We start from the raw sequence: 9,423 nt of genomic DNA on the forward strand, positions 1-9,423 counted from the left end.
GAAGAAAACCAAAGGCAGAGAAGTCAAATACTTCCAGGTTACAAGAAATGATGACCTGGCTACAACATGTAAACGAAATGACAAACATACTGACACACCGCACATCGCAGCGACATTTGTAGCTGAACGTGCAGCCACCCAGTGTTGCTTCGTGTGGCCACCCAACAGCAGTAAATGTCGCAGAAGAAATGGACCCGGACCCGGACCCATTCAAGTTGTGACACGACCTTGGGATGCGCCAAACTTGCTACATTTATTGCTCCGTATGGCCGTTTGCATTTAACTCAATGCAGTCTATAATTCCAGCTACATTTGTCGCAGAAAACTTGCTACAAATGTAGCTCGTGTGGCCGTACCTTTATTATCCTTGTATTCCCCTTGCAATTCTTGAACTCTCCTTGTTGCGCGCTGTTTGTCAACCCTTCTACGTAAATATTATACAACATAGTAAATCTGCCCACTTATCGAACGGTGACCACACCCACATATAGAAATACTGTATGCAGCATAGTAAGCTATTGTCCTGTCAACAAATGATCACAGACACACGTGGTTCTACTTAAGATGCAGCATAGTAAAGCTATGCACTTGTCGACAGGTGATCGCACCCGTACATAGTTCTACGTAAGAACATGCAGTATAACAAAGCTAGGCAACTGACGATAGGTGATTCCAACCACACGTAGTTCTACGTAAAGATATGCAACATAGTAAAGCTATGCATGTGTAGATTCGCTATGCTGCCTGTCGATAGGTGATTTCAACTACACGTAAAGATATGCAGTACAGTAAAGCTATGCACCTGTCGATTTTATCTAACTGGGGGCACTTGACTTCCGTATTTCACCTAAGCGTCCCCATCTGTGGACAATGCATCGAAAATGCATCGAAACGATAGTTCTTTTAACGACGTGTACACGTTGCATTTGGTGGTGAACTTCAAATTTACATATGTATGATGCGGGTCTAAACTTTTGCGTCCCCAAACCACTAAACCAGCACTTTCACGACCATAGATCCTCAGCTACTATATTCAATATGCGTCCCGGGTCTCTGCAGAGACATTATCAAAATGCGTCCCGGGTCTCTGCACAGTCATTACCAAAATGTGTCCCATGAAAAACAGGATGCAGTTCGTTTAGTGTTATCCAGGTTGCACGGCGAGAAGGTGATTGTAGGAGGAAATTACTCTTTGTCTTGTTCGTCATAATGGCTTCCTGTTTTTTATGCTGACAGGAACATAAATGATACTATTCGAACATATCCCAGTCTGCTGAGTGCTTTACTCGTATAAGAAACCATTTTTTTCTGTCAATAAATCCTCTGTATATTGTTTCTTGACGTTGACGATGGTTGTTGAGCGTGTGCGTATGTATCTATCTCCTTGTATATTCTTCAATGTCTCGATTGTCCTATTTCTGAGTGATTATTCTTGTATTCAGAAGCTAAACCAAGTGCTTGTATTTTCTTATACCATGATTGAGTAGATGGAATCTACATCCTCTATTTCGGCATTCGGACTGACTGTTAAGACAGCTGAGTGAATGGCTTTTTCGAAGTCCACCAATACTGTTTTTAGATATAATGTTTTGCTCAATAAAGTACTGCATTTTGAAACAGTTGATAAAATGCATTCTTGTAGGTCTCTTCGAGTTTGTTGGGTAGAATGAAAAAAGCCAAAGGCAGAAAGGATGCACTTTTTCCAGTATGCACAATGAATAATTGACAAAACTGTTGTGATACGCTCTTGAAAGTACCATCAACCAGAATTGTACTTGCTTGACAGGTGGTTCAAATTTGTAAGCGTGAAAAATGCTACGATGTGTTCGTCTGGACTATTTATTAACAGAAAGTCATAATGATTCGTCTTTATATCAGTAGTGCTAACAGCCAAATCTACTTTTCCTATTGCATTGGGGATTTTTGAATACATTTTTATTCTAACCCGGTTAATACTTTTTTATCAGAGTAATATCTTTTGAAGTGATAGTAGGAATATCCCTTCTAGGAAGTTCCCGTTGGATTAATTTACTTGGCCTCACACATACATCTTCAACGGTCTTGCGTTTTAGAGTGGTTCTGAGTTTATATCAGTCAAATTATTTATCGGTATCTTTATCATGTTTTTATCATTCAATTTTTAAGTACCTGTGTATGACTTACACGTTTTTTTTTTTTTTTGCAGCTCCAACGTTGGACGTTTTCTACATTTTGAGGAATCTAAATTTGAAACCATCAACCGTATAGTTTTGTTTCCATTCCTTACAGGCACTTCTATCTTAGCGAGAACAAACGTGAACTGTAGTATGTTACAAGACTTAACAGTTTGTTTAAAAATATCCAGTGTTGCCATCAGACTGGACAGTGAAATTATCATATATAGGAATCGATCTTGTTAACGCAATCTATCGACCATATAACTTAATTATAATATGTTCAACAAGATGCAGTGTTGGCAATTTATAGGTATAGATTTTATTAACACCATCTATCCATTGTATATCTTAATCATTATATATTAAACAAAATGCAGTATTGAATAATTTCGAAGGGAAAATTGTTCCGAGGACGGGCATCGAACCCGGACCTTTGGTTAAACGTACCAACGTTCTACCAACTAAGCTACCCAAGAACTCTACCAGACACCGATCCAATTTTTCTCTCTATAACCACAAACCTCAAAGTGGGCTGACAACCGTCTAGCAACCAACATTGAGTGCACGTCACTGTTCGTAAACAGAAAAACCACAATTTAAGTCACACAGTGTTAGTGTGCCCGGCTCCGGGAGAATTTTTCCCTCGAAATTATTCAAATCAACTTTACAGGGAGTTATACCTGAAAGCTTGATTTGAATAATACACATCACTGTTCGTTAACAGAAAAACCACAATTTAAGTCACACAGAGTTAGTGTGCACTCAATGTAGGTTGCTAGACGGTTGTCTGCCCACTTTGAGGTCTGTGGATATAGAGGGAAAAATTGGATCGGTGCCTGGTAGGTCAGTTGATAGAGCGTTGGTACGTTTAACCAAAGGTCCCGGGTTCGATGCCCAGCCCCGGAACAATTTTTCCCTCGAAATTATTCAAATTAACTTTACAGGGAGTTATAACTGAAAGCTTGATTTGCAAAATGCAGTATTGTCATCATATTAGAGAGTGGTGATATTTTCCACTAAAGTAAACACGACACACTACGTGATTATCAGAGCTAGGAAATTGGTACCGAAACTGTTAAATTGTGTTAGCTTGGACCATTTCTCTACCGAATGAAAAAATAGTAGCGCAGTTCTCAAGGTCAGTGAACCGGAACGACACTCATGTACAGCCGGGTGATAACCAAACTTGTGCTCCAATTGTCTACGACCTTAGAACAAGAAACGAATAATGTAAAATAACAATAATTTGTAATTAGAAACTTCGTAATTCCCAATCTAAAATAACTTACCCATACATATAAAAATAACATACAAAGTATACAATTATGATTCTAGCCTCATTATAAGAAATAACAAAGAACATTTTCATTTTATCAAAAGCAATGTTCATTTTTATGTTAACAAAAAAATATTATTTGTATTCCGAAAATATTCGTTCTACGTCGCAAAAAGTTACTGGAGTAAATATGAAATATTATTCAGTATTTCTTACTATCATCAGCTGAAGAACAACTTTGTGAATCAAAACCTATGCAGTTAATATAAATTAACAATATTTTTCAAACTATTCACGACTGTACACAGCTCCTCATAATGATACTATGCGTTGTTTATGTGAACTGCGTATCGTCTGCAGCGAGCGGGAGCAGGGTGAGGCACGGGTGACATCTATACTCCTTCTTTGCACTCAATTCAAATGTACTATTTTGGTACGACCTTCCTACCTGTAATGATTATTAAATATTCAAATGAATGGAACGCGGGATGTAGAAGGGTTGTTTACATCATAGAACCCCGGACGCAGGAGGGTTGTTTACATCATAGTACCCCCGACGCAAGAGGGTTGTTTATATCATAGAACCCAGACGCAGGAGTATTGTTTTGATGGAGGGGCTCCACACTCTGGGACGCAAAAGGGTATGACGAAGATTAATGGTGTAATGCCGGTAGGGTAAACGGAAGCACCCCACGAAAACCTACCACCAAACAACATCTTTGTCCACCACAAATTCCAGTTCGGCCAGCCAGGATTCGAATCGGTTTACATATAAACATACATACATTACAAATAATGTTAAAAAATATTATTCTTCATAGTTCTCACCAACATAAATAAAGACTTCTAACTTTTTTTTTATTTAAGTAGGTTATTTTACGACGCTGTATCAACATCAACACTTCTAACAAAACAGGTCCAAGTTAGAGACGGTTTTTCCGTTTGACTGGATGGTAAAGGTACAAGACATCAAAGTATCGAATTTAAATGATAAAACATACAGTTTCAATGTGTTTACATCCTATGCCAAGGTTGGAGGACGCCATTTGACGCTCAAGTATTTCAAGGCCAATCAATGACATGGAGACAAACGGATTGTGAATGCATCAGCAGACTTGTGAGCAACAAAGAATTATTGTGGAACCAACATGTGCTTCTGTGACACGGAGAGGAATGCCTTGGCACCATCATATGAAACACTTGCTATAGAAATGGGATGTGAATTGAATCATGACTTGTTAAAAGGACTTAAGTCCATTGACTCTACTTTTGAGAAAACTAAAAAAAACTGTTTGCCGTCTGTTTCAATTGTGTGACTTCAATTCAAATTACAGTAACTGTTGCTACTGTTATTCTCTGACATGTTTATTACAACATTTTTCATTTCCGAAACGTTTTTAATGTACTTTAAGGCGTTTATAATGCATGGAGTTAAGTCCTTTTAACAATTCCTTTCCAAAAAATAAATATATTTCCAAAAATATCACTTCTTATTGTTTTAGTTATTGTTATTCTCAATTAAAACCATACATTTTGTGATGTTAAACTAGTACCTCTCTTTATGAACTCAATAGTGTTGTAATATATTTTTGCTGAATGACCATTACATTCAAATAAAAGTTTATCTCTTACATTTTTGCAGGTATCTAATAATATTACAGAAGTAACATTTTTTTTACAAAATTTAAACATATAATAAACAAAATATGAACTGTAGTTGTTAAGGCAGGCACTAAGTCAATTTAAGAACACTGATTTAACAATGTTCCTTCAGTCTTCTTCACTAACATCATCTGCTCCGGCCATGTTGTTCCAGTTAATAACCTCTTGGTAGAAAATCTCTTCTTCTCCTCCATGGGGAATATATGGCAATGCTTTTTGAACGTCCGCTAATTTCTTGGTGTTGATGGGGATACTGCCTTCTGGATATGTTAAGGTGTTTGGAAAAGCTACAGCATTCATAATATTAGACTGTGCAAGCTTAAATGTATGACATACAGGGCTGCTGATGTAAGGTGAAGTCACTACACATCCTTTCAAATCTGAAGAGTACTTAAATTCCATATAGTCACAAGGTTTAAATGTAACTTTTTCAGATCGAGGCACCAGAATGTTTCATGGTTTCCATTAATGTTGTTGTTTTCTTATAGTATTGTGGCCACCAGCTACTAAAATTCAATATGTCACTGGATTCAATCATTTTCACAGTGGCGACACTTTTCGTACTCTGTAAAATAAGTGATGTGTACTGAATAGGGGTGTACACTCTATCCTCTTTTCTAAGCTTCTTCACCATTCCAAATACCCTATCACAGGGTAAAAAGGAATGTCCGCGAATGGAAAATCTCTGAATGATTGTATTAAAACGCCCTTTATCAGTAAGTGATAAAACATACGTACAACTGTATGGTTCTTGTTTTGTCCCACACATCCGTCAGAGTATACATGTAACTCGTTTACATCAGAGGGAATGTTTGTATTGATGTAATCCATCACAAAAGAAGAAACTTCATTTGCTCCCTTTCGAGCAATACCTTCATGGTATAAATAAAATGAAGATTTTTTGCTTTTCAGATCATATATGCAAAATGCATTGACCCAGAGCTGACGTATATAGAATATCGTTTGTATAGGAATATGTGGCAAAGGTAGATTTTGCATGTAATCTATTGCTGTGGCATGTGTGTTAATACTGTCCTGACACTTCTGCTCGGACTCTTTTAGACTGCTGTAGAATTTCTTTGCACGTCTTCTATGTATTAAAAGTTCAGCCGCAGCCACTCTTTTTGCAACATCATTAAGGTGGGTACTTTTAAGTTTCAGCTTCAGTTCCTCACAAACTACACAAGTATCCACCTGAGGACGACCAAACGAAAGTTCAAAGTGTTCATGAAAGTACTGGCTGTAATAATGATATTTCACATTGCTCTCTGGATGTTTTTCTTTAAACATGTCATACATAGCTTTGATTGTTAGTCGAGCATCAAGGTACTGGTATGTTCTTCCTGAATAGTGACTCTCCTTCACTGGATACGATGAAATATGGTTCTGTATTTTGGTTTGTTCTGGAACTGTTACTGCTTTCTGGCTTGGATGCCTACCACGCTGGTCCTTTGGTGATTTCCCTTGCATTAGAAGGTCCCTTAAACGCTTGACACGTTTTTCTGAAATACCTTCTGACAAACTTTTAATTTCTCACCATAGCACAATACATGGTAGGTGAAACTAGCACCCCTCTCCTTATTACTATCGGCCTTCCTCTGTCTTTTACGACTGGCAGGTACCATTTGTATAAAGCGTTGAAGATGTAAATCTTGGGTGTCCTTGTTTACAAAGTCATTGTTGAAATGGGTTAAGATATCCAACTGTTTGTCTTCGTTAAGCTTTACAAAGCATTGCAGTCTACAACTGAAAGAAATATCATAAACACTGTGTTACATTACATTACCATTGATTAATATTATTTAGTTCTTCACATAGTTCATATCCAAATAATTTTTTCTCACTTAACCTTGCTTTTTCACTTACCTACACTTGTTTCCAGTTTTCCTTGCGGGAATTTGTTTCTTCCGACTGTTTATGTATGGTTGTCCTGTTTCACGAGTATGTTTTATTATATTCCTAGAATATAAGCTGTCATTCCTTACATCCTTCCTTTTTTTGTTTTTTCATTAACAATTTCACCTAATTCAGCCATCTTACAACATTGACATAATCATGAATAATAAAAAAGAGAATCACTGCGTCCTAGACACGATCAGAGATTATCTCCATGTGTAATGGTTTTCACTCTGTTCACACAGAGTTCAGTGTTAAAAGGACTTAAGTCCTGGACTTAAGTCCTGGACTTAAGTCCTACTGACACTGGTAGAGGGGCAGAGAAGGCCTGACGGCCTTATCTCTACCAGGTTAAATAAATAAATCTAATCTAATCTAATCTAAATCTAATCTAATCTAAGAAAAGATCGAAGCTTTGGTGTTTGGTCAAGGATGGGTAGGAATAAAGTCCTTTCAACACTAGAGGATGCATCTATATGTCAAGAACTCGACAACATAATTTACTAAAAAAAGTGTAAAACTGGACTTACGCCCTTTTAACAAGTCATGATTCAATTATTGTAACTGCATTGATTGGTGATTGAACCTGTCTTTATTGCAAATGTTTCTCTTCCGAAAACATATGTCTCTAACTCTTTTCTTAATGAAAGAGACGGGTGAAATAATTTAGATTATTTCTGATTAAACACCATTTTTTTTTCGATTTACCGCAAAAAATAAATCTACATATTCTAATCTATGTGTCATCAAAGTTTCACGACCCTACCACAAGTGGAACTGTCAGCATTAACGCCATGTTTCAATGGCTGTGCTTTTCAAATTCTCCCTTATGCATTTTGAAATTAATTTTCCAACAAGTCCATTTTAGCACATTTCTTCATGTTCGAAATCTAAACAGTTCTACAATAATAAAGCTATCAAGCTTATATTTTTTCTTTATGTTCTAGTTCACCGCTGTAGAGTAACGATTAGCATGCCTGACCGTTAAACGAGCAGGCCCGGGTTCAAATTCTGGTTAGGACAAGTTATCTGGTTGAGGTTTTTCCGGGGTTTTCCCTCAATCCACTAAGATCAAATGCTGGGTAACAGTCGGCGTTGGACCCTGGACTCATTTCGCTGGCATTATTATCATCGTCTTCATCTAATTCAGACGCTAGATAATCTTAGCAGTTAATAAAGCGTCATAAAATAACCAATTAACTATTAACTACATGTTCTATAAAGTATGGTTAATTAAATATAGTAACGGACTTTTATAATTTCTGTAACTTTTTCAAACAAAAATAATACATATAAACTAAGTACAAAAGCTGAAGATTATTTCTTGATCAATTGTGTGTGTGTGTGTGTGTGTATATATATATATATATATATATATATACACACACACACACACATACAGGGTTTTTGTGTATGTGGCTATGCAAGAAGCCTACAGTAATTTACACAACAGATTAGGGCTGGTGACGGAGCGGTTTGGTTCGCAGCAGGTACTGTGACGCCATTACTCGGTTGATCCGAGTACAGTACCGAGGACAAATTTGTGGCGCCAGATTTAAAATTTGGATAGATTGAGTCGATTTTAGAGTGTACTTTCAAAGTGAAATAAATTGTGTTTTACAAGCATTGTAGTAAAGCGCTTTCGCTTTGCCAATTGACGAGAAAAAAACTGCTTCTCTTCATTGAAAATGGCGCGCAATGGCGGTTACAAATTTTTTTGCGTGTTTACAACTATTTGCGGACTTATTTTATATGAAAGACCTATTTAACTTTCAGTGTTGTTATATATGATAGACGAAATAAAATTGATAAAATAATTTATACTAACGGCTAATAAATTAACAACGTTAAACGCTGCAGCTAAGTAAAAATGAAGATAGAAAGAAACGAGCTCCATGAAGCGCTGCTAAAGCACTTAAAAATAACACACATAATTATTTACTAATACGGATAATGGATAAGATAATCAATAAAACGTGGAACCTTGAACTGAAGAACATTATCTTTATTTATTTTATAATATGACTAGCCTTTCGTACAACCATGTTCTCTTTGGAGAAGAGTAATATTATTGATACATTAAAGTAATTAGGTAACATAATTCGTAGAAATAAATACAAATAAAATTATGACTGATGAGGTAGCAGAAATCCAATAAACATAAATAGAAAAAATATAATGCACTTCCTTTTTTAACATATTTCAATATTAATAAAAAGAAAACAACAATTTTATGGTAAGTTTTGTCTTGTAGGCAGCCTTCACTTGGAGGAAGCTGAATAAAATGTATTAAACATAATAATAATAATAATAGTAATAATAATAATAGTAATAATAATAATAGTAATAATAATAATAATAATAATAATACTTACGGCTTTTAAGGAACCCGGAGGTTCATTGTCGCCCTCACATAAGCCCGACATCGGTCTC

Source organism: Periplaneta americana, chromosome 10 (assembly GCF_040183065.1).
Source record: "Periplaneta americana isolate PAMFEO1 chromosome 10, P.americana_PAMFEO1_priV1, whole genome shotgun sequence".
NCBI classification, from domain to species: Eukaryota; Metazoa; Arthropoda; class Insecta; order Blattodea; family Blattidae; genus Periplaneta; species Periplaneta americana.